The sequence below is a fragment of the Bos javanicus genome, chromosome 23, assembly GCF_032452875.1.
Source record: "Bos javanicus breed banteng chromosome 23, ARS-OSU_banteng_1.0, whole genome shotgun sequence".
Classification (NCBI taxonomy): domain Eukaryota; kingdom Metazoa; phylum Chordata; class Mammalia; order Artiodactyla; family Bovidae; genus Bos; species Bos javanicus.
Window position 1 is genome coordinate 37,023,516 of NC_083890.1, and position 24,708 is coordinate 37,048,223.

Below are 24,708 nucleotides of genomic sequence, written 5' to 3' on the forward strand. Positions count from 1 at the left end.
GGGGACACTGTTGAAAGTTGGGGAGAGTTCTATACAGAGCCAGGCTGATGGAAAAAAACAAGCCAATTATTAACTCCAAGAAAAACAAAAAGTTGTACAAGAAAGGAAAGGTAATTATAGTGTAGTGTTAGCTCAGTAGAGAACATTATTTACACAGTTATAATAATATAAATCCTAAATATTGATTTTGCCAAAAAGGGGAACAAGAGGAAGCAGTGTTGGGGGATAGGAGACTTAAGTCCTCCCCAACTGTAATAGTCCCTAAATAATGATCTGGCGAGACACACATGTTACTTAGAAATATGTAAGTAAACACACGAAGAAATGGCTAAAATTAATTTACAGTAGCTATGTGCAGGGACTGGTGTTAAAGGGGGTAGGGCAGGAGTATAACTATGGGTTTTGTCTTTATTTTTTAAAGCTCTTAAGCAATATTTGACCCTTGAAATATATACATTTATTGGATAAATTTGGAGTCATTTTTAAGCTCCTCTAACTGTGGTTCTGAGGAGGCTTATGACCAACAAATTAGATACACTGCTGCCCTCAAGGGTCATACCATTTAAACACAAATCTGAGAAGAATCAGACCATTTTCTAATACAACAAAGCTGGAGGAGATTTTAGAAACCAATTTGAGTGCAGTTTTCTCCTCCTCCTCTCCAGTCTGTAGAAATCTTTAAAATGAGAAAAAGTTCCATAAGCAGATACACATTTTTCCAAGATGTTTAAGAGGTTACATAATTACAAAACTCTGCCGCAATCTGTACATGGTAGCACTTGCTCACCAAACAGGGAGACCACCTGATCTTAGAATGTGTATAGAGTCCGTATCTGAGCCCAGATTCCAAGAAGGTACAAAGGATAGGGGGCTTTGAGCCAACCCTTCCAGTACAATAGATGGCTAGAAGGGAGTTCCATCCCTGCGTTGCAGAAAACAGCTTGGAAAGGAGGAAAGCAGTTAGGTTAAACTGAGAGTCAGAACGGCTCTGGGGGTTCTCAGAAACCCACAGGGTTTGGGGAAATCAGACACACTCAAACTCACAGAGAATGTGACCTGCTAATTCATCACCAAATTGTAATTTCTTCATCACAGCAGAAACCCCCGGTAGAGCAATAAAGACTCTTCTCCTACAGCGGCATCTCCACCACCACGCGATAGCTGGCCCACTCACAACAATAATAATGTGTTAATGACTTTGATAAGGGGGATACATATCATTATCACCTCTTAATTACATTTTGAGCATTGGGAAGGCAGCTGTGGAATACACAAATACAGGAACCAGGGGAGGAAGTGCCCTTAAAGTGGTCTCTGTGATTGTTAATGTTGTCTTATTCTGCTTCTATTATTATCTTTTTTTTTTTTTTTTAAAGGTCACCTGCCATTAGTCAAGAAGAAAAGTGTAGGCTTGTGGTTGATTTGTTTCTGATGACAAACTTGGTGTTTATTTATGGGAAGACCATTTCCTTTGGGCTTACGGCTTAGAATTCAGATCCCCTGTTGATTTCTCTCGCCATCTTCACATTCACAGGACATGGTTCTACACATTGATTTGGCAAACCAAGGGCCAGAAGGCACTTTGGGAAGGGGGTGAGGCTGGGGCTACGATTCCTTAAAAAGAAGGCAAGCTCTAGTTTTGGCACCTAGCACAATCGAGATGTGGAATCCCCAAAATTTCACTCCCAAGGTGTCCTGTCCCCCAAAATGCTGCCCAACGGCTGGCCAAGGAATGAGTGAACCTTGTGCAGTCATTGGGTACCTTTTCCCTTTCTCTCCACATGAAAGACAGTCAGCAACTTCAGTTAACTCTTTGCAAACTGCTATGATTTCAAGGTTACCTGAACACAATTCCCATGACCCCTTCAGGATTCCTCTGTCCTCATATTATCTAATCCCCCATGGAGTTATTCTTCAGCTGTATGACATTCTGGGCCAACTCCCCCTTCAGAGTTTACTGTTAGCAGTTATAATATTCAATCTCCTGGAGACCACTCATTTCTCTACAGGTTGGCAAAAAAAGGCAAGCAGGGGAGGAGGGAGGGGAAAAAACAAAAAGAGAAACTGGGCTGTGAATACATTCAGCTGGAAAAATTAAAATGCTGGTTCTCAAAATTTGTCTTGCCTTGCTTTTTTTATTTTGATAGATTGTATTCTACTTTCTGTTTCTGGCCTGGAGTAAAGGAGTTACTGGAGTCCATTATATTCATGCACCCAGGGCAATCTAAATCTAAGATTATCCCTCAAATCTGAAGTTAGCATAAAACCACAAATGACGAGTTGGCAGCTGAGATGACCACAGATTCTATTATTTGGATAGAACAAAAAGAGATCAGAAAAAGTGCTGTCTGGATTAAAGTATCCTGATTTTTCTACAGTCATTCTGCACTTAATTTCTATAAGTTAAAATGGGACATTTGAATTGTGGTTTAAAAAAAAAAAAAAGGCAGGCAAGCGCAATGCACTGGGCCAGCTTTTATCTGTCTCCTGCACAAAAGCAGATCCGGAGCAGCCACCAGGCCCCTCTGGCTCACCAACCTCTGGTTGCTGGCTGTCCTTATCTCACCCTGCTGGGCAAGGGCAGAGTCTATGACATCAGAACAGATAAAGGTGAGGGGCGGAGGGAGAAGAGCGAGAGAGAAGCCGAACACTCCTTTCTCTTCCACCCCACCTGCCTCCTCAGCTTCACCTAACTGCTCACCCTACACTCTACCTCCCAGAAGCCCCCAAGTTTCTTTTCCTCTGTTCTGGCCACCAACTCCTCAGTTGTACCCTGAAGCTGAGGTTTTACTAAAACAAAAGAGTACAGTTGCTCCCTCGTATCCCTGGGTTCTGCATCCCCATCCCAACATTCAACCAACCTTGGACAGAAAATGTTCAAAATAAAAAAATTCCAGAAAGATCCCCAAACAGCAAAACTTGAATCTGCAGTGTGCTAAAAGTTATTTACATTGTATTTACAGAGCATCTACCATGTATTTGGTATGTACCCAGGTGGTGCTAGTGGTAAAGAACCTGCCAGCCAATGCAGGAGACTAAGAGATTTGGGTTTGATCCCTGGGTCAGGAAGGTCCCCTGGAGGAGGACATGGCAACCCACTCCAGTAGTCAGGCCTGGAGAATCCCATGGACAGAGGAGCCTTCGGGCTACTAGTCTATAGGGTTGCAAAGATTTGGGCACGACTGAAGTGACTTAGCTGGAGAAGGCAATGGCACCCCACTCCAGTACTCTTGCCTGGAAAATCCCATGGACGGAGGAGCCTGGTAGGCTGCAGTCCATGGGGTTGCTAGGAGTCAGACATGACTGAGCAACTTCACTTTCACTTTTCACTTTCATGCATTGGAGAAGGAAATGGCACCCCACTCCAGTACTCTTGCCTGGAGAATCCCAGGGACGGGGGAGCCTGGTGGGCTGCCCTCTATGGAGTTGCACAGAGTTGGACACGACTGAAGCAACTTAGCAGCAGCAGCAGAAGTGACTTACCATGCACAGTAAGGGAGGATATGTGTAACTTATACACAAATACTACACTGTTTTCTATAAGGAGATTGAGCATCCTCAGATTTTGGAATCTGCCTGGTCCTGGAATCAATCCCCTATGGATAGTGTGATTTTTACTTTAAACAATGGTGTTTGGGAATAACCTGCTGCTAGCTTTTATCATCTAATGAATCTATCTCTGTTACTGGTTGAAATTGAAAATGAAAAGGTGGAGGGGAAAGGCAAAAGACCCACCCTGCTGTGTGAAGGCTGTAAAGATGGCAAAACTAGAAAACGAGAAAGGAACCCTGGTTTCTAAAAGCCATGCAAAGGCAGGAAAGGAGACACAGACAAGGAAAACGTACATGTGGACACAGCCAGGGAAGGAGAGGATGGGACAAACTGAGAGCAGCATTGGTACATATACGTTACCATATGTAAAACAGATAGCCAGTGGGAAGCTGCTGTATAACACAAGGAGCTCAACCTGGTGATCTGTGACAACCTAGAGGTGTGGGATGGGAGGGTGAGAGAGAGGCTCATGAGGGAGGGGATATATATATATATATATACTTATGGCTGATCCACACTGTTGTATGGCAGAAACCAACACAACATTGTAAAGCAATGATCCTCCAATTTAAAAAAATTAAAAGTCATGCAAGTGAAATTGGGACATTTGATAACAGACCAGTGGGGTGGAAGAGTAAAAGCTTTCTCAGGGAGCTCAAATGGGTCCCAGGAGAATGTGTGTGAGGTAGTGAGGTGGTAGCTGTGGGTGAGTGAGAGCAAGATGGCTGGATTTCATGACACATGTATGAGTCCAGTGGCTCTCCTCTTCATCCCCACTCTGCCCCTGTGACATGTTCACACAGGACCCACTGTCCCTTCTGTTGAGCCTGTGCACACGTGCTCACTCAGTCACCTTCGACTCTTTGCGACCCCATGGGCTGTAGCCCGCCAGGCTCCTCTGTCAATGGGATTTCCCAGGCAAGAACACTGGAGTTGGTGGTCATGCCCTTCCTTCTCCAGGGGATCTTTCTGACCCAGGGCTCAAACTTGAGTCTCTTGCATCTCCTACATTGGCAGGTGGATTCTTTACTAGCTGAGCCACCAGAGAAGGCCTCTGCTGAGCCCACCCACTGGAAACTACCAAGACCAAGTGTCCTGAATTTTCTAAGACAGTTTCAATTGTGAATGGTCTTCTGGCCCTACAGACAATAGTAGCAAAAGCCAGAGGGCTGGGCTCTAGCACCGAGACTGCTCAGTTTTGAATACCGGTTTTGCCACGTAGTGACTGAATGACCCTCTTTAATGTTCAGAATCTCAGTTTCTCACTTATAAATCAGCCATAATAGGACATGGTAGGACACTGAGCTTCTGTGAAAATTAAAAGTGATAATATGAAAAATAGCTTAAAATAGCATCCATCTCTGCTAATACCTCATAGTATCTAATAGTAATAGTAGTGACTTAGCAGCAGCAGCAGTAAGCCCTCAACAATACTAAACTTATTTTACTCTTAATGGTCATTACTACACAGGCAGATAGTTTGCATACATGGCCTCTAATCCTTACGACAACCCAGGAAGGGAGAAAATGTGTTGGAACTTGCAGAAGTTGGTGACAAAACAACATTTACCAGATTGCCACTACTGTCAAGAAAAGGATGCAAAAATCTTTTGTCACACTGCTTACCCTCATTTAAAAAAAAAAATGGGAGAATGTGGCTATGACATGCAAAGCTCTCTTTATCTTCTCCCATGTATAAGTAAGATTGTGGAGTAGAAGGATCTGCACTTATCTCCTACAAGAGCACCAAAATCACAACTTGCTGTTGAACATCCATCACCAGGAGAATGTTGGATCCCACTAAAAAAAAGATGCCCCCTGTCCAAAGGCAAAGGAGAAGCTGTAGCAAAACGGAAGGAGGGGCGCAGTTGCATTTAAAATCAAACCTCATACCACCAGAGACACTCAGAGGGCACAAACAAAACCCTGTATGTACCAAGACCCAGGGAAAGGAGCCGTGACCCCCACAAGAGACTGAGCCAGACCTGCTGGTTACTGGTTGAGGATCTCCTATGGAGGCATGGGTCAACAGTGGCCTGCCGTGGGGGTTCTCGAGACAGCAGCAGTCCTGGAAGGCATGGTGTGTGGTAAAAGTCCTCTTGGAGGAGGTCGTCATCAGCCCCACTATAGATCTGCTGAGCAGATGCCCCACAAACTGGAGAACAATTATACCAAAGAAGTTCTCAAACTGTTGAAAAGTTCTAGGGCCTACAACAGATTTTCCAACCTGGGGATCTGGCAAAGGGGCTGAGAACCCCCAGGGAATTTGACTTTGGAGGCCAGTGGGATTTGATTACAGAACTTCCACAGGGCTGGGGAAACAGACTCATGGAGGGCACAAACAAAATCTTGTGGGCTCTAGGACACAGAGAAATGAGGAGCGATCCCACAAGAGACTGAGCTAGACTTGCCTGTAAGTATCCAGGAGTCTGGTGGAGGCGTGGGTCGTCCTGGGAGGTGTGGCATGCTGGCATAAGTCCTTCTGGAGGTGCTTTCTCCATTACCATTACCATAGTTTGGCCAAACTACAGGGAGGGAACACAGCCCCACTCATTAGCAGAAAATTGGATTACAGATTTACTGACCATGGCCTTGCACACCAGAGCAAGACCCAGTTTTCCTCACAGCTGGTCCTTCCCATCAGGAAGCTTCCACAAGCCTTTTATCCTTCTCCATCAGAGGGAAGACAGAATGAGAACCACAATCACTGAAAACTAACCAAACTGATCACATGGATCGCAGCCTTGTCTAACTCAATGAAACTATGAGCCATGCTGTGCAGGGCCACGCAAGACAGATGGGTCATAGTGCAGAGTTCTGACAAAACGTGGTCCACTGGAGAAGTGAATGGCAAACCACTTCAGCATTCTTGCTTTGGTAACCCCATGGACAGTATGAAAAGGCAAAAAGATATGACACTGAAAGATGAACTCCCCAGGTCAGTAGGTGCCCAATATGCTTCTGTAGAAGAGCGGAGAAATAGCTCCAGAAGGAATGAAGAGGCTGAGCCAAAGCAGAAACTACACCCAGTTGTGGATGTGTCTGGTGGTGAAAGTAAAGTCCGATGCTGTAAAGAGCATAGGAACCTAGAATGTTAGGTCCATAAATCAAGGTAAATTGGAAGTGGTAAAACAGGAGATGGCAAGACTGAACACTGACATTTTATGAATCAGTGAACTAAAATGGACAGGAATGGGCAAATTTAATTCAGATGACCATTGTATCTACTACTGTGGCCAAGAATCCCTTAGAAGAAATGGAGTGGTCCTCATAGTCAACAAAGGATCTGGAATGCAGTACTTGGGTGCAATCTCAAAAATGACAGAATGATCTCGGTTCATTTCCAAGGCAATCAATTCAATACCACAGTAATCCAAGGCTATGCCCCAACCACTAACGCCAAAGAAGCTGAAGCTGAACAGTTCTATGAAGACCTACAAGACCTTCTAGAACTAACACCCAAAAACAGATGTCCTTTGCATTGTAGGACTGGACTGGATCGTGGACTGGAATGCAGAAGTAGGAAATCAAGAGATACCTGGAGTAACAGGCAAGTTTGGCCTTGGAGTACAAAATGAAGCAGGGCAAAGGCTAATAGAGTTTTGCCAAGAGAACACACTGGTCATAGCAAATATCCTCTTTCAACAACACAAGAGACAACTCTACACATGGGTATCACCAGATGGTCAATACCAAAATCAGACTGATTATATTCTTTGCAGCCAAAGATGAAGAAGCTCTATACAGTCAGCAAAAACAAGATGGGAAGCTGACAATGGCTCATATCATGAACTTATTGTATAATTTAGACTTAAATTGAAGAAAGTTGGGAAAACCATACTCATTCAGGTATGACCTAAATCAAATCCCTTACGATTATACAGTGGAAGTGACAAATAAATTCAAGGGATTACATCTGATAGACAGAGTGCCTGAAGAATTATGGATGGAGGTTTGTGACATTGTACAGGAGGCAGTGATCAAAACCATCCCCAAGAAAAAGAAAGGCAAAATGGTTGTCAGAGGTGGTCTTACAAATAGCTGAGAAAAGAAGAGAAGCAAAAGGCAAAGGAGAAAAGGAAAGATAAACCCATCTGAATGCCGAGTTCCACAGAATAGGAAGGCAAAATAAGAAAGCCTTCCTCAGTGAACAATGCAAAGAGGTAGAGGAAAACAACAGAATGGGAAAGACTAGAGATCTCTTCAAGAAAATTAGAGATGCCAAGGGAACATTTCATGCAAAGATGGGCACAATAAAGGACAGAAACAGTATGGACCTAACAGAAGCAGAAGATATTAAGAAGAGGTGGCAAGAATATACAGAAGAACTATACAAAAAATACCTTTATGACCCAGATAACCATGATGGTGTGATCACTCACGTAGAGCCAGACATCCTGGAATGTGAAGTCAAGTGGGCCTTAAGAAACGTCACTATGAACAAAGCAAATTCTAAAAGATCAGCTGTTAAAGGGCTGCACTCAATATGCCAGCAAATTTGGAACACTCAGCAGTGACCATAGGACTGGAAAAGGTCAGTTTTCATTCCAATCCCAAAGAAGGGCAATGCCAAAGAATATTCAAACTACCGTACAATTGTGCTCACTTCACATGCTAGCAAGGCCATGCTCAGAATCCTCCAAGTGAGGCTTCAACAGTACGTGAACCTAGAACTTCCAGATGTACAAATTGGATTTAGAAAAAGCAGAGGATCCAGAGATCAAATTGCCAACATCCATTGGATCATCAAAAAAGCAAAACTCCCAGAAGCAAAAATTCAGAGAAACATCTGCTTCATAGACTATGTTAAAGCCTTTGACTGTGTGGATCACAACACACTGTGGAAAATTATTAAAAAGATGGGACTACCAGACCAGCTTACCTCCCTCCTGAGAAACCTGTGTGCAGGTCAAGAAGCAACAGTTAGAACTGGACATGGAACAATGGACTGGTTCCAAATTGGGAAAGGAGTATGTCAAGGCTGTATATTGTCACCCTGCTTATTTAACTTATATGCAGAGTACATCATGCGAAATACTGGACTGGATAAAGCACAAGCTGGAATCAAGATTGCTGGGAGAAATATCAATAATGTCAGATATGCAGATGACACCATCCTTATGGCAGAAAGTGAAGAGGAAATAAAGAGACTCTTGATGAAGGTGAAAAAGGAGAGTGAAAATGCTGGCTTAAAACTCAAAATTCAAAAAACGAAGATCATGACATCCGGTCCCATTACTTCATGGCAAATAGATGGGGAAACAATGGAAACAGTGTCAGACTTTATTTTCTTGGGCTCCAAAATCACTGCAGACAGTGACTGCAGCCATGAAATTAAAAGACACTTGCTCCTTGTAAGAAAAGCTATGACCAACCTAGACAGCATATTAAAAAGCAGAGACATCACTTTTTGACAAAGGTTTGTATAGTCAAAGCTATTGTTTTTCCTGTAGTCATGTATGGATCTGAGATTGGACCATAAAGAAGGCTGAGCACCGAAGAACTGATACTTTTGAACTGTGGTGTTGGAGAAGACTCTTGAGAGTCCCTTGGACTGCAAGGAGATCAAACCAGTCCATCCTAAAGGAAATCAACCATGAATATTCATTGGAAGGACTGATGCTGAAACTCCAATACTTTGGCCACCTTATGTAAAGAACTGACTCATTGGAAAAGACTCTGATGCTGGGAGGGATTGAGGACAGGAGGAGAAGGGGATGACAGAAGACAAGATGGTGTAGGACAGCATCACCAACTCAATGGACATGAGTTTGAGCAGGCTCTGGGAGATGGTGAAGCACAGAGAAGGCCGGCGTGCTGCAGTCCGTGGGGCCACAGAGAGTTAGTCACGACTGGGCGACTAAACAACAACAAAATGTTCTCTCTGCTCCTTCTTGAAACTTTGGCCCTAGGCTGCTATGAGAAAGGCTAGATGACTACTTAGTCCAGTGTTTCTTAAATGGGGGTGGGGAACAGGGATTGATAATGGTAGGGTCGGGGAGCACCACTGAAGCAGTTGAAGGGGCAGGATGCCATGGTCACAATGTGCAAAGTTAGAGCTCTACTGTTTTCTAAAAAAATCCATTTTCATATGGTTAGATTCTATAATATTAGTATTAATCTATAATATTAGTATTAATCTATAATATCAATATTATACTGTGCTAAATTTTATGTATATAGAGGATAGAATAGGTTTTTCTGTGTTAGCCCCAGGACATAATCACCGTGCAAAATTGCACGTGAATTAGAAAAGGTGTTGCAAAGTCCCAAAGAATATTCTTCGTGGTGGACTGTTAGGACACAACTGGTACATAATTTTCAAAGTCCTTTGTATGATTTTAAGTCTACCTTAGCCATTTCCCTGCTAAGAATCTGTAGTAGATCTTCACAATGGAATCAATGCTATTTTAACCTTAGTAATGATCTGCTTTGACCTTCCAGGACTGCAAAACTGTGACCCTCAGGGAGCGGCAGGCGCTCTCTCAGCAATTTTAAACCTTCCCCCAGCATAATTCTTTTCATATTGCACCGTGTTCACCGATTTGTCTTTCCCTAAAGACTGAGCCAGGTCATAGTCACCCTTATATCTTCAGAAGCTAGCAAGATCTACCTCCCAGAAGGGGCTCAAGAATCTTGGTTGAATGAATAAACTAATAAGGGTGGAGAGATTTCAATTGAGCATAAATGTGGAAGCGAGGGAAAGAGGGAGGAAGAAGAAAGACTGGAGGCAGGAACAAGGGAAGGAAGGAAGAAAGGAACACAGCATTATGGAAGCGGTTATTTCTCTAATACAGCAGAGTTTATTTGCCATCTATTATCTGGATTTAAAAGTCCCGAGTCTAAGATGCTATGAATTATTGAACACCTATTATGGACTTAGCACTCTGATGGTTCCCGGAAGAAAGGAAAGTGAAAGTTTAGCAAAGAGACATTAGTCACAAAAGTTATCCTAAGGAGCTTACAATTTAAGTGGGGGAACTGAAATTAACCATGAAGCAGTCAAAGGACTATACATCCTAGCATGTAATTAGATTCTAAATTACTTGTTACAGAAAAAATTGTAAGGTTAAAAGGGAGGAGCTGTAGTGTGAGCTGGAGGAACTGGGAGAGACTTGTCTAAGGTTTGGGACTTGGGCTGCCCCCTGGAAGGCTAACAAGGAAGAGCAACAATCTCCACAAAGACAGGGGCGGGGAGGAGTCTGTTCAGGGATTCCTGAGGCCAGTTTGGCCGGGGAGAGAAGCTGGCAGGGCCAGGCCCTGTTACTGGCGGCCTTGGGAGTCAGACGAAGGCCTTTCTGCTCAGGATGTGGTGGCCCTTAGGCGCGGCCAGGGGGAGGTTTCCGGGAGGACTCACATCCTAGTCTTTCTCTTTCCCCTGGATGAGGGTGACTTGCAGTGGCTAGAATCATCCTATGGGTGATGAACTTCCCAGAATGTGGCAGATGAAAGTGGTGGTGGCAGCCCGGGCCTCCCACTCTGGTTCCCAGATGGTGAGAGAGGGAGGCCAGGAAGCACCACTGTTTCCCCAAATTCTGTGACTTCACAGAAGCTGCAGGAAATGGGATGGAGATGGGAAGAAAGAGCTCTTCTCCTTTGCCTCCGAGGGTGGTATTTTACAAGAGGCATATGGTGCTGGCTTCCATCTGAGATGGTTTCCACACGTGTGCCTCTTCCCATGAGCGATAAACCAATCAGAGAAATAGCCTCTTGGCAAAGCAGCCCATTGCTGGGTGAGACCACCTTCCATCTTTCTAGATCACTGAGATTTTACATTGATAGGTAAGTATGTGCTGCTTCTATCTTCTCTGAAGATAGATTCTAAACACTCTTGATGGGGTATATAATACTGGCTATCCACGAAATTAAATTCACCACAAAGTTTGAGCTATAACACCCTGTTATCTCAGAATAATAACTGCTTGGAGCCATTACGATATTTATAAAGTATCAGAGCTTTAACAAAATGAAAACATGCCATAAAAGAAATGCCCTTCAAATTTTATGCAAATGCCTCAGTTTGAATAAAATAAACATTAATTAAGTTTACATATGCAAATTAATTCTAACTAGCCATGTTTTCATACTTAGTTATTAACCACAGTTTTCTTTTATGTCTCATTGAAATTAGCCCTATCATTTAGAAAATATTAACCAAAGAATGCTTTGCATTTTTATGCATTTAATATGAAATATTATCCAAATAAGTAAAAAACCCATATATTTGAAAATATACTATAAAACAATAAAGAGATACTTTTATGCAACTAATTTTGTGTTAAGATTTTACTTGAGATCAGAGAAACCATATGTATCTGTGCCTATCTCTTATGTATCTGTGATCTTACTGTGCTTGTATCTCCATTCTAAGACTGAATCTTAGGATGATTTCTCATGGGAACAATAAAAAGGATCTTCTACCAGTGAATGAAGTGGCAACAGGACCTCCCTGGCTGTCCAGTGGTTAAGGCTCTGAGCTTCCATTGCAGGAGGCACAAGTTTGATCCCTGGTTGGGGAACTAAGATTCCCTCATTCCACAAAGCATGACCAAAAAAGAAAAAGTAGCAAGAAAACTTTTTGTCGGGGTCGGGGGGGTGGATACTAAGAAGTAAATCGGATCTTTTGTTTTATATACCAATGAATAATCATAACAGTTTTAACTAAGGTACTTTCTGAAGCCTAAATACATTTCAAACCACATTGTCAACAAATGTACAGTAATTGCTTATAAAATCCATTTTGCAGGTAGAAAAACTGATTGCAAGAATAAATGACTTGGTTAAAGACAGACTGTCAAAAACAAAATTAAACCTAGTTGTCTTCACTTTTAGCTCAAAATATTTCTCATTAATCCTCACTTATGTCTAGGACTCACTACTGGACAAGACTTCACTTAGCCCAGAGATGGGCTCACAAGAGACAAATAAAGGATTTTAGGATATATCTTCCTATCCTATTCCCTCTCTTTTAATTCATATAGGAAATTAAACCATTAATTTTTAACTATTGTTGATTATCAAAATCACCCATGAGGCTTAAAAACATGAAGTGATCGGGACCCACACCAGAGCCAATGAATTATAATCTCTGAGGGTGGAATCCTTTAAGACTTCTTTTTCAGGAAAAATAACATATTTACTAGTCAACTGCCTGACACACTTCCATATTGCTTTTTATTTCCTGTTTGGAAATGTCATCCTCTTTTTTCGTCATTTCCCTTTTATATATTCTCTGTCCCTTTCGTTTTTTTTTTAAAAGCTGCCCACACCAAAGGATTTTTCTGATGATCTTACAGATTTGGAAAGGAGACAGTGATAGAAAATTTCTAAAACTCTCTGCTTCAGAATGAAAGAATTAAAGGAAAATCATTTGCTTTGGGAGTTTCTTAATCATTGCTTCATCAGTATTTTTGGAGACGGTTGTCAGGCAAGAAGACTCAAGGATGAAGCAACACAAAGGAAAATACAAAGAAGAGATCATTCTTACCAAGGGAAAAACAGACCCAGCCATGCTAGCTCATATGCAAATGTTACTCTGAGACCAGTTTTAATTCTCTAAATGGTAATTGCAAATGAAAAAAAGGGTCTTTATAGGAAAGAATGGCCATCACTGAGCTTTCTTTCATACTTGTTGTTGCACACAGTTCTATTAACCAGTATTAGAATAGGATGCATTCATCCAAAAACCTAATATGATGACTTCCTGACAGTCCAGTGGTTAAGATTAAGTGCTTCCACTGCAGGGGTACTGGTTTGATCCCTGGTTGGGGAACTAAGATCCTATATGCTGTGTAGCCAAAAAACAAACCCCCAGAAACCTAATATGGTGAAACAAAACAACAAAATTACAATTTACTATTCCTCCAGAATGTGTGGTAGAGAATTCTAATTAACCCTACATTGTGATAAATTAGTAATAATGATGTTGACTGTTTCATGCATGTATTTAACAGTAAACATATTGTGAATATAATATTTAAACTTATTGAGGTAACATTGGTTTATAATACGTGTAACAGTCATGTGTACAGCATTATATTTCTACTTCTATATCACTACAGCATGCTCACCCCCAAGAAGTTAGTTTCCATCCGATACGGCTGATCTCCTTTACCCATCTCAACCCCCCACCCCCATCCCTGAATATAAGTTTTTTGATAAATCAAGAAGTTCATGTCTTTAGTTCTCATTGGGCAATTCTTCAGGTACAAATACACCCACACAAAATTGGCATGAGGTGACTAAGCAGAGCTGTCTGTGTTCTATCTGCCTTTTCCAACACCATGGCAAGAAGACACAGCTCAGAGAGAGTACAGGTATGCACTCATATTCATTCAACAACTGGTGCTGATTTTGTGCCAAGCGCTGTGCCAGGCAATAGATTTACCACTGTGAGCATAAGTTATGGTCCCTGCCTTTCCAGTACTTACATTCTAACTAGAGAGACAGAGAACCATGGCATCAGGCTGTCAACAAGCAAAGCAGGCATCATTTTGCAGGAGACAGTGAAAAAAAGCAAAGTCACTGATTTTGTCTGCTCAGGCTGCTATCCCAGAAGACCACAGACTGAGCAGCTTAAACAACATTTCTTTCTCACAGTTCTGCCACCTGAAATCTAAGATTTAAGTGTTACTTTGGCAAAACTGGTGTCTGGTGGGGGCCCTCTTCCTGGTTTGCAAACAGTGGTCTTCCTGCTGTATCCTCACGTAGCTGAGGAACAAACTGGAGTTTCTTCCTGTAAGGACACTAACCCAGCATGGGGGTTGGGGGTGACCTCCATCCTCATGACCTGCTACGAACATAATTAGGTCCCAAACCCACCTCCCAGTACCATCCACTGGGGAGTAGGTTTCAACACATGAATTTTGGAGAGACAAACACAAAGTTCTTAACAGCCATCTAGACCTGGGCTGTCCCGCAGGATCGTCAATAGCCACAGGTAACTACCAAGCCCTTGAAAGTGAAAGTCAAGTTGCTCAGTTGTGTCCGACTCTTTGCGACCCCATGGACTGTAGCCTACCAGGCTCCTCTGTCCATGGGATTTTCCAGGCAAGAGTCCTGGAGTGGGGTGCCATTTCCTTCTCCAGGGGATCTTCCCAAACCAGGGATCAAACCCAGGTCTCCCGCATTGTAGACAGACACTTTACCGTCTGAGCCACCAGGGAAGTACTAAGCCCTTGAAAGCTCAGTCAAATGGAGATGTCTTGTAGTGTAAGTTATACACCAGATTTCAAAAATTTAGTATGGGGGACAAATACTATGGCAAGTACCTCATATTTTGTATTCTTACCTGTTAAAATGATAATATTTTAGATATATTCAGTTCAGTCACTCAGTCGTGTCTGACTCTTTATGACCCCAAGGACTGCAGCACACCAGGCTTCCCTGTCCATCACCAACTCCCGGAGCTTGCTCAAATTCATATCCATTGAGTTGGTGATGCCATCCAATCATCTCGTCCTCTATTGTCCCCTTCTCCCCCCTGCCTTCAATCTTTCCCAGCATCAGGGTCTTTTCCAATGAGTCAGTTCTTCGCATCAGGTCCAATGTATTGGAGCTTCAGCGAGAGCATTAAGTCCTGCCAATGATTATTCAGGACTGATTTCCTTTAGGATCAACTGGTTTGATCTCCCTGCAGTCCAACAGACTCTCAGATATTGGGTTAAGTGAAAAATATTACAATTTTTTTTGCTAGTTTCTTCTTGTAGCTGTTAGAAAAGTGAAGATTACTTCTGAGGCTCACACTTAGGTCTTACATCATCTTCCTGTAGGACAGCATTGGTCTAGCTCTGCAGTTCTGAAATGGAGGAAATTCTGGCCCCCAAGGGACATTTGGCAATATCTGGGGACATCTTTTGTTTGTGATAACTGGAAGGAGTAGATGCCATGAACATCTAGCTGGTAGAGGCTTCAGAATGCTGCGAAACATTTTACAAGGCACAGGACAGTCTTCCCCCATCACAAAGAATTACCCATCCTAAATGTCACAGTGCCAAAACTGAGAAACTCTGATGGAGAGAATTCAATAAGGTATAAAAAGAGCTTAAAGTGAACACTGTGAAACCTACAAATCTACATCTATATAATGGACTACATATGATGTGGTAGGGCTTCCCTGGTGGCTCATATGGTAAAGAATCCGCTTGCAATGCAAGAGACCTGGTTCAATCCCTGGGTCGGGGAGATCCCCTGGAGAAGGGATTGGCAACCCACTCCAGTATTCTTCCCTGGAGAATTCCATGGACAGAGGAGCTTGGCGGGCTATTGTCCATGGGGTCTGATATAGTAATCTATGACCAATAAATTTCTATTTGCAAGATAAAGGGCCTGAGGCCAGAAGCATTGCCATGTGTGTGGCAGCTGATGTCACCCCTTCAGAACCCTGGTGGTCACATGTCACCAGCAAGTTCTGAAGAGCTGGAGGATCCTCTCAGAACCCTGGATAGACGGTTTGCAGTTTAAGGCACATACTTATGTGTCTGAGTATCCACACAAATATTCACAACAAATCTCCTTAGGTCTCATGGTAAAGAACTTACTGTTATAATTCTGACTAGATGGAACCTTCCATAAGCAAGATTTTTGAGTTCAAAATGAGCAATGTGTGGTAAATGGTTCATCTCAGCAAAGTTTATTTCTGCCTGAATGTGCCATGTGTCTTGAAGAAGTTAAGAAATTTGGCTGAAATCAGTCCTAACCCTGTAGCATTCCAGAAATTGCTTTTCTTTTGAAGGTGTGCCTGATTTCAACTGGTTTACTTGCCATGTTTTTTTTTTTCCTGACTCCAAGGCAATAAAGAGTTCTGATTATTTCAGCTTTCTGTTTGGATTTTAGCAAGGAACTATAACCATACTTGGCTGTGATGCATGACATATTTGAAGCTGCAGGATCAAAGGGTTTGGGTACTTTGCCTAAATATTTGGAACCCCTACTTCTCTATCTATTTCCATTCTGATGCAAGAGAGAAGCCCAGTGGTTATCACTGAAGTTCTTCACAAATAACAGCAGGAAAATAAGTTCCCTTCCTTTGTCTTCAGAGATGGAAACCTATCCCCTCCTATCCACCCCAGTGTCTCATCTGAAAACTCCCCTTCTTTGATTCTGCAGATCCACAGGCCCTGCTCACCTGAACTGCTCCTTCTCAAAGCTCAACTGTTGCTCTGAGATTTAAATAAAGTTTTCTTATTCATGCATTGGCATTTTTACATCCAGGCCACCTCTGATTATTTTTTAAATAGACAGAAAGTGGCATGCCCTTGTAGTCACAGTCTGAAATTTAGGCAAAAAGCATTGAAAAGGATGAAACAATGCCATTTGCAGCAGCATGGATGCACCTAGAGATCGTCACACTAAGTGAAGGAAGTCAGACAGAGAAGGAGAGATATTGTACGACATCCCTTATATGTGGAATCTAAAAAGAAACAATACAGGTGCATTTATAGATCAGAAACAGACTCATAAACTTAGAGAATGAACTAAGGTTGTTGGGGAGGGAGTGAGGGGCGAAGGGATAGTTAGGGAGTTTGGGATGGACATGCATACGCTGTTATATTTGAAATGGATAACCAGCAAGAGTCTACTGTACAGCACAGGGAACTCCGCTCGGTTGATGTGGCAGCCTGGATGGGAGGGGAGTTGGGGGAAAATGAGTACATGTGTATGTAGGGCTGAGTCCCTTTGCTGTTTGCCCAAAACTATCACAACATGGTTAATCAGATATACCCCGATACAAAATAAAAAAGTTTAAAAGATGAATAAAGGCAAAAATAAGGCGCTGCTGCTGCTGCTACTGCTAAGTCACTTCAGTCGTGTCTGACTCTGTGCGACCCCATAGATGGCAGCCCACCAGGCTCCCCCACCCCTAGGATTCTCCAGGCAAGAACACTGGAGTGGGTTGCCATTTCCTTTTCCAATGCATGAAAGTGAAAAGTGCAAGTGAAGTTGCTCAGTCGTGTCCGACTCTTGGCGACCCCATGGACTGCAGCCCACCAGGCTCCTCCATCCATGGGGTTTTCCAGGCAAGAGTACTGGAGTGGGGTGCCACTGCCTTCTCCGAAATAAGGCTCTACTTGAAAGCAAAAAAACACAATTGATTAGTGATTGGGTGAAAGGAAATTGTCTTGTTATTGAAACCACTTGAAGAAGACCAGGATTTGTGCATTTTCCATTATGTTTTGCTGCATCATTAAACCACAGGAAGATAAAAACAAAAAGGAAACCACATTACTTTATATAACTTTCAAACCTCATGTAACCTCCCGGCCCTTCCCTCTTAGCCAGATTCATCATCTGCCTCTAAAGCATGATAATTTTCTGGAGTAAAACATGTCTAGGAAAAAAGTTCCTATACTTTGGATAAAAATACACATAACTCATTTATATTCTAGGTGATGTATGACAATGTTCAGCAGCAGGGAAAATAGCAGAGTGAGTTGGCACATGTTACAAATACTCCAGTTCTCCTTCTGGGTAAGTACTTGGTAGAATTACGTCTTTTCACTCTTTTGAATTTAGACATAGCCATGTGAAAAAGGCTAAAAACAAATAAACAAGCAAAAGTGATGAGTGTCACTTCCGGTCACCTTTGAAAGGAAGTGTCCATGGCAGCATTTAATCAGCCCAGATTTTGAGTGAATTAGATAGCCAGGGTCTTTCTGAAGACCTGAGTTTGAAGGTGTAGCCTGTGTTGTGAAGTCCCAGGGATTTGGGGGTTTTGATTACTACAGTATCCACCTATCCTGGCTAATAAATACATCACTTAAGGTCAAGTACCTTAGTTTTACCTTCTGTGCCTTTTCAAAATATCACGTACTTTCTCCTAAGGTAATAGAAGAAAACAAATTTAACAAACACGCTTAAGAAATGATCATTTCAAAGAAGAAAAGTACTTAAAGCACAGAGAGTATAGTATTGGAGAAGAGGGTGGTCGTCTGACAACAGATGTTGTTACTGCTGTTTGTGTGGTGTTTTCGTGGTGCTACTTCATGGTGTTGAGCATGGTGATTTGATCCATTTTTTTCTCCCTGCCAATTCAACAGTGTGACCACAGCACGATTTTTAGTGACCAGTTTTTCCATGCCCAGCTTTTGGTTGCAGCCGGTTTTCCATGATGTTTTGATGCTTGTGGTCCTTATTTGACTCCGCGAGGATGGAGAATACCAACTTGAAGAACACCTGCAGTGTCTGCGACTCAGCATCTAACTTTTCCATATGCTCTTTTTTTCAGTTCTCCCACTGTGTACTAACCACAAGTATGCAGGCCCGAAGACTGAATACTAATCAAAAGGGAAAACTGGGTTGCTTGCGGCTTAAGGCCTTAGTAGGAAAGTCCTCCAGCTGCCAGGGCATGTGTTGAACACATGACTCCTGCTGGCAATGGTCGATGCTCTACACCAGCTGAGTACCAGCAACCTGGAAGTTGGGCTATTTTCCTTTTTAATTTCCATTTAATTTGCAGTTTTATCAAAATGAAATGTTTACTTCATTTTTAGAAGGCAAACAATTCTACCAGCCTGTAAGGAAATCCTCTATCTCTACCAACCCCTGATTTATACTTCTCAGATTACAGACTTACTGACTAGATTATCCATTTAAAATCTATTCACTGTTTTTGTCCCCATGTTTCTAAGTAACCTGCTTCTCTTGTGTTGCTTGCTTTTTCAAGTTTAGATAGATGTATTGATTTCCCATTATAAAACACACAAACTTCACTTTACTATGTACTCCCGTATACACACATGCACACATACGCATAGTATCAGCTAGTTTTGCTGTGTAACAAATCATCCCAAAACATACTGGCTTAAACCAGCCCTTTATGTATTCACAAATCTGTGGATCAGAAATCTGAACTGGATTGGGCAATCCTGGTCTTGACTGAGCTCATGTTCAGCTGTAGTTGGTTACTGGAGTTGCTGGGGGCTGGCTAGCTGGAGTGGCCTCAGCTAGAGAGCCTCTCTCACTCTCCATGCAATCTTCCATCCTCTAGCGAGTTATGATGGACTCGTTCACACGGTGTTTCTGAGCATAGCAATAAATTTTATCCTCTTATTTCTTCTAAATTCACTTGGTAGCTCTTAAAGTAAGACCTATTGTTAATATCTTTAACAGAGATCCATGCTGATGGCTTGCCATGGACTTTTTTTGAAGTTTTAAAAACTATTTCTGTACCATTCTATTTAATATTTATTTATTCTATTGTATCAGGCTCCCTGGTGGCTCAGTAGGTAAAGAATCTGCCTGCAATACAGGAGACCTGGGTTTGATCACTGGGTTGGGAAGATCCCCTGGAGAAGGGAATGGCAACCCACTCCAGTATTCTTGCCTGGAAAATCCCATGGACAGAGGAGCCTGGCAGGCTACAGCCCACAGGGTTGCAATGAGTCAGATGTGACTGAGCAACTAAATCACATCTCACTAAAATATTATAAAATACTACTATATTCATGTACCTATTTTGAAAGTCTAAAAGTGCTTTAAGTCTTGTGAGTGTTCCTTTTTAAGAGCACTCTGTCAGAAACTAACACAGCACTGTAAAGCAGTTATCCTCCAGTTAAAAAAAAAAAAATCCATTAAGAAAAAGGACTCCATTCTTGTGTTATGGATGCAACATCTTCTCTTATTTCTCCGAGGGTTTTGTTTTATTTACATTTTCTTCTGCTCCCTCAATGGTCTGTTCTCTCTGTGATATTTATTATTTTTTTTTGAGAGTCTTTATTTTTAGCTAATGAGTTAGGATATATAGCATTTTTTAATTGCAAGAATTAAATATACATGCTTCTGATTTTTAAAATTGATTCATGTTAGTCTTTTTAAATTTATTTAAAAGGGAAAGGACATATGTATACCTATGGCTGATTCATGTTGAGGTTTGACAGAAAACAGCAAAATTCTGTAAAGCAATTATATTCAATAAAAAATCAATTAAAATTTATTTTTTTAATTTTTATTTTTTTATGTGTGTTCTTTTTTTTATTTTTTAACTTTACAATATTGTATTGGTTTTACCATATATCCAAATGAATCCACCACAGGTATACATGTGTTCCCCATCCTGAACCCTCCCTCCTCCCTCCCCATACCACCCCTCTGGGTCGTCCCAGTGCACCAGCCCCAAGCATCCAGTATTGTGCATCGAACCTGGACTGGTGACTTGTTTCATATATGATATTATACATGTTTCAATGCCATTCTCCCAAATCATCCCACCCTCTCCCTGTCCCACAGAGTCCAAAAGGCTGTTCTATACATCGCTGTCTCGTATACAGGGTTATTGTTACCGTCTTTCTAAATTCCATATATATGCATTAGTATACTGAATTGGTGTTTTTCTTTCTGGCTTACTTCACTCTGTATAATAGGCTCCAGTTTCATCCACCTCATTAGAACTGATTCAAATGTATTCTTTTTAATGGCTGAGTAATACTCCATTGTGTATATGTACCACAGCTTTCTTTATCCATTCATCTGCTGATGGACATCTAGGTTGCTTCCATGTCCTGGCTATTATAAACAGTGCTGCAATGAACATTGGGGTACACGTGTCTCTTTCAATTCTGGTTTCCTCAGTGTGTATGCCCAGCAGTGGGGTTGCTGGATCATAAGGCAGTTCTATTTCCAGTTTTTTAAGGAATCTCCACACTGTTCTCCATAGTGGCTGTACTAGTTTGCATTCCCACCAACAGTGTAAGAGGGTTCCCTTTTCTCCACACCCTCTCCAGCATTTATTGCTTGTAGACTTTTGGATCGCAGCCATTCTGACTGGTGTGAAATGGTACCTCATAGTGGTTTTGATTTGCATTTCTCTGATAATGAGCAATGTTGAGCATCTTTTCATGTGTTTGTTAGCCATCTGTATGTCTTCTTTGGAGAAATGTCTATTTAGTTCTTTGGCTCATTTTTTGACTGGGTCATTTATTTTTCTGGAATTGAGCTGTAGGAGTTGCTTGTATATTTTTGAGATTAGTTGTTTGTCAGTTGCTTCATTTGCTATTATTTTCTCCCATTCTGAAGGCTGTCTTTTCACCTTGCTTATAGTTTCCTTTGTTGTGCAGAAGCTTTTAAGTTTAATTAGGTCCCATTTGTTTATTTTTGCTTTTATTTCCAATATTCTGGGAGGTGGGTCATAGAGGATCCTGCTGTGATGTATATTGGAGAGTGTTTTGCCTTTGTTCTCCTCTAGGAGTTTTATAGTTTCTGGTCTTACATTTAGATCTTTAATCCATTTTGAGTTTATTTTTGTGTATGGTGTTAGAAAATGTTCTAGTTTCATTCTTTTACAAGTGGTTGACCAGTTTTCCCAGCACCACTTCTTCAAGAGATTGTCTTTTCTCCCTTGTATATTCTTGCCTCCTTTGTCAAAGAGAAGGTGTCCATAGGTACGTGGATTTATCTCTGGGCTTTCTATTTTGTTCCATTGATGTATATTTCTGTCTTTGTGCCAGTAACATACTGTCTTGATGACTGTGGCTTTGTAGTAGAGCCTGAAGTCAGGCAGGTTGATTCCTCCAGTTCCATTCTTCTTTCTCAAGATTGCTTTGGCTATTCGAGGTTTTTTGTATTTCCATACAAATTGTGAAATTATTTGTTCTAGCTCTGTGAAGAATACTGTTGGTAGCTTGATAGGGATTGCATTGAATCTATAAATTTCTTTGCGTAGTATACTCATTTTCACTATATTGATTCTTCCAATCCATGAACATGATATATTTCTCCATCTATTAGTTTCCTCTTTGATTTCTTTCACCAGTGTTTTATAGTTTTCTATATATAGGTCTTTAGTTTCTTTAGGTAGATAATTTTTGACTTCACCTTTCATGTTAGATATTTCTTTCAAATATCTGTTAACTCTTTTGCTGTCCATTTTCAAGAGAAGTCCTAAAAAGTCAATGGCAGAAGTCCTCAAAAGTTCCTATCTGAGGAATGAAAGTATATGTATGGGATTTGCAACGAATGAGATTCACTGGAGGGTGATGGGGATTTTGCTGGGTTCCCCCAACTCTTCATATCTAGTTTTCTATTGCCACAGTAATGAATTACCACAAACTTGGCAGCTGAAGCAGCACACGTTTACTGTCTTCCAGTTCTGGAGGTCAGATGTCTGATATGGTCTCGCTTCAGGTTGTTGGCACGGCTGCACTGCTTTCTGAGCCTCCAGGGAACAATCCATTTCCTTCCCTTTTCTGGGTTCTAGAAGCCACTCCTATTCCTTGACCTTTAGTCCTCTCCTTCCGTCTTCAAAGCCAATAACAGTGGGTCAAGTCTTTTTTACATGACATCAGTCTGACCTCTTTTGCTTCTCTCTTCCACTTTTAAAGACCTTGGTGATGACCGTGGGTCCACCTGAATAACCCAGGACCCTCTCCTTCTTGTGGTCAGTTGATTAGCAACTTTAATTCCATCTGCCACCCGAATTACCCTTTGCCACGTAACCTCACACAGTCACAGGTCTCAGGGATTAGGACTGAACATGGCACTGCTTGCCAGTTACCTCGTATCTGTACATACTTTCTTTGGGGCTGATCAGTTTACCCCAAGCCTCCTTTCTCCTGCCAGTGCATGTGCAGCCTGGCTGCCAGCTTTCTGGGAACAAGGGTGAAATGGTGCTGCTATTTACAACAGCCAAGACATGGAAACGACCTCAATGTCCTGTCAACAGATGAACGGATAAAGAAGAAATGGTGCATATGTACAATGGAATATTACTCAGCCACGAAAAGGAATGAGATTGGGTCTTTTGTAGAGACATGGATAGACCTAGAATCTGTCAATACAGAGTGAAGTAAGTTAGAAAGAGAAAAACAAATATTGTATATCAACGCGTGTAGTATGTGGAATCTAGAAAAATGGTACTGATGAACCTATTTACAAGGCAATGGAGACACAGATGTGGAGAATGGATGTGTGGACACGTTGGGGAAGGGGAGGGTGGGGTGAATTGGGAGAGTAGCATTGAGATATAGACACCACCATGTGTAGCACAGGTGGGAAGCTGCTGTACAGCACAGGGAGCTCAGCTCAGTGCTTGGTGATGGCCTAGAAGGGTGGGATGTGGGGGCGGGGGGCGCAGCGAGGGAGACTCAAGAGGGAGGAGATATAGATATGTGTATAGCTGATTCATGTTGTACAGCAGAAACTAAGAACACTGTAGAGCAACTGTACCCCAATTTTTTTTTAAAATGGTGCTGCTGATGCCACTCTTTGTGTGCAGATGCCCCTCTTAGCGTCCCTGGTTTCTATATGTCACAAAGGCCCTCAGCTGGGTCCAGTGTTCCTCTATCCAGAATGTTCTCTCTTAGCCTGAGAATAAACCTCCAGACTTGTCCTGGGTAGGGAGGAGACAGTGGCTGGTAGTGCAAGAAACCATAGGGAATCTAGGTCCAGCTATTCCTTAAACAGATTTGTAGTCACTTCTCCTGGCATCAGTCTTGCACACACCCCTTTGGGGGCAGCTGGTGTGTCTGCTGCTGAGACTCTCCAGGCCTCCGTGGCTCCATCAAATCTGATTTTTGGCTTTGCTTCTTAGAGGCTCTTGCCATTCAGCTTTCTCCTGTCTAGTAAGTTAGCTATTGCCCATCCATCTCTGGGTTTCAAAATAATGTTATTTCCTCTTTTGTCCCCATGGCCCTCACCGACATATGTTTTCCATTCTCTTACTGTCATCCTACTGAGGCTTTGAGTGGGAATGGAGATATAATCATGTTTGTTTGTTTTATCTGTTATGTTTAGCTAGAAGTCCCTATGGTTTGTTTTTGGGGAGAATTAAGTAATTGTGAAACCAATTATATTCTTTGTGCTCTGCATGACAATCAGTTTCTATTAGTTTTCACTAAACACTAGTGAAAGCATTCAGAAGTTTTTGAATTCCCTGTGAAGGAAAAAGAAAGGAAGTGAAGGTGGCAATTACCAAGAGTGTATTTGTGTGTGCTCAGTCATGTCTGGCTCTCTGCGGCCCCCATGCACCATAACCCACCATGCTCCTCTGTCCATGGGATTTCCCAGGCAGAATACTGGAGTGGGTTGCCATTTCCTTCTCCAGGGAATCTTCCCAACACAGGGATTGAATCTGAATCTCTTGCATCTCCTGCACTGGCAGTCAGATTCTTTACCACCAAGCCACCTTGGAAGCCCCAATTACCCAGTTCTTGTTCAGTTGTT

At 42.0% G+C, this 24,708-nt stretch overlaps 1 long non-coding RNA gene across 2 annotated transcripts in view; it reads left to right on the top strand.

Annotated features, from left to right (window-relative positions):
* The window catches only part of LOC133236620 (uncharacterized), a 145,230-nt gene that overhangs the window by 81,877 nt on the left and 38,645 nt on the right, over positions 1-24,708 (top strand). For both annotated transcript variants that reach the window (XR_009732947.1, XR_009732946.1), the window contains one exon: positions 17,940-18,021. This is a non-coding gene — a long non-coding RNA (uncharacterized LOC133236620). The remainder of the gene's footprint in view (positions 1-17,939; positions 18,022-24,708) is intronic.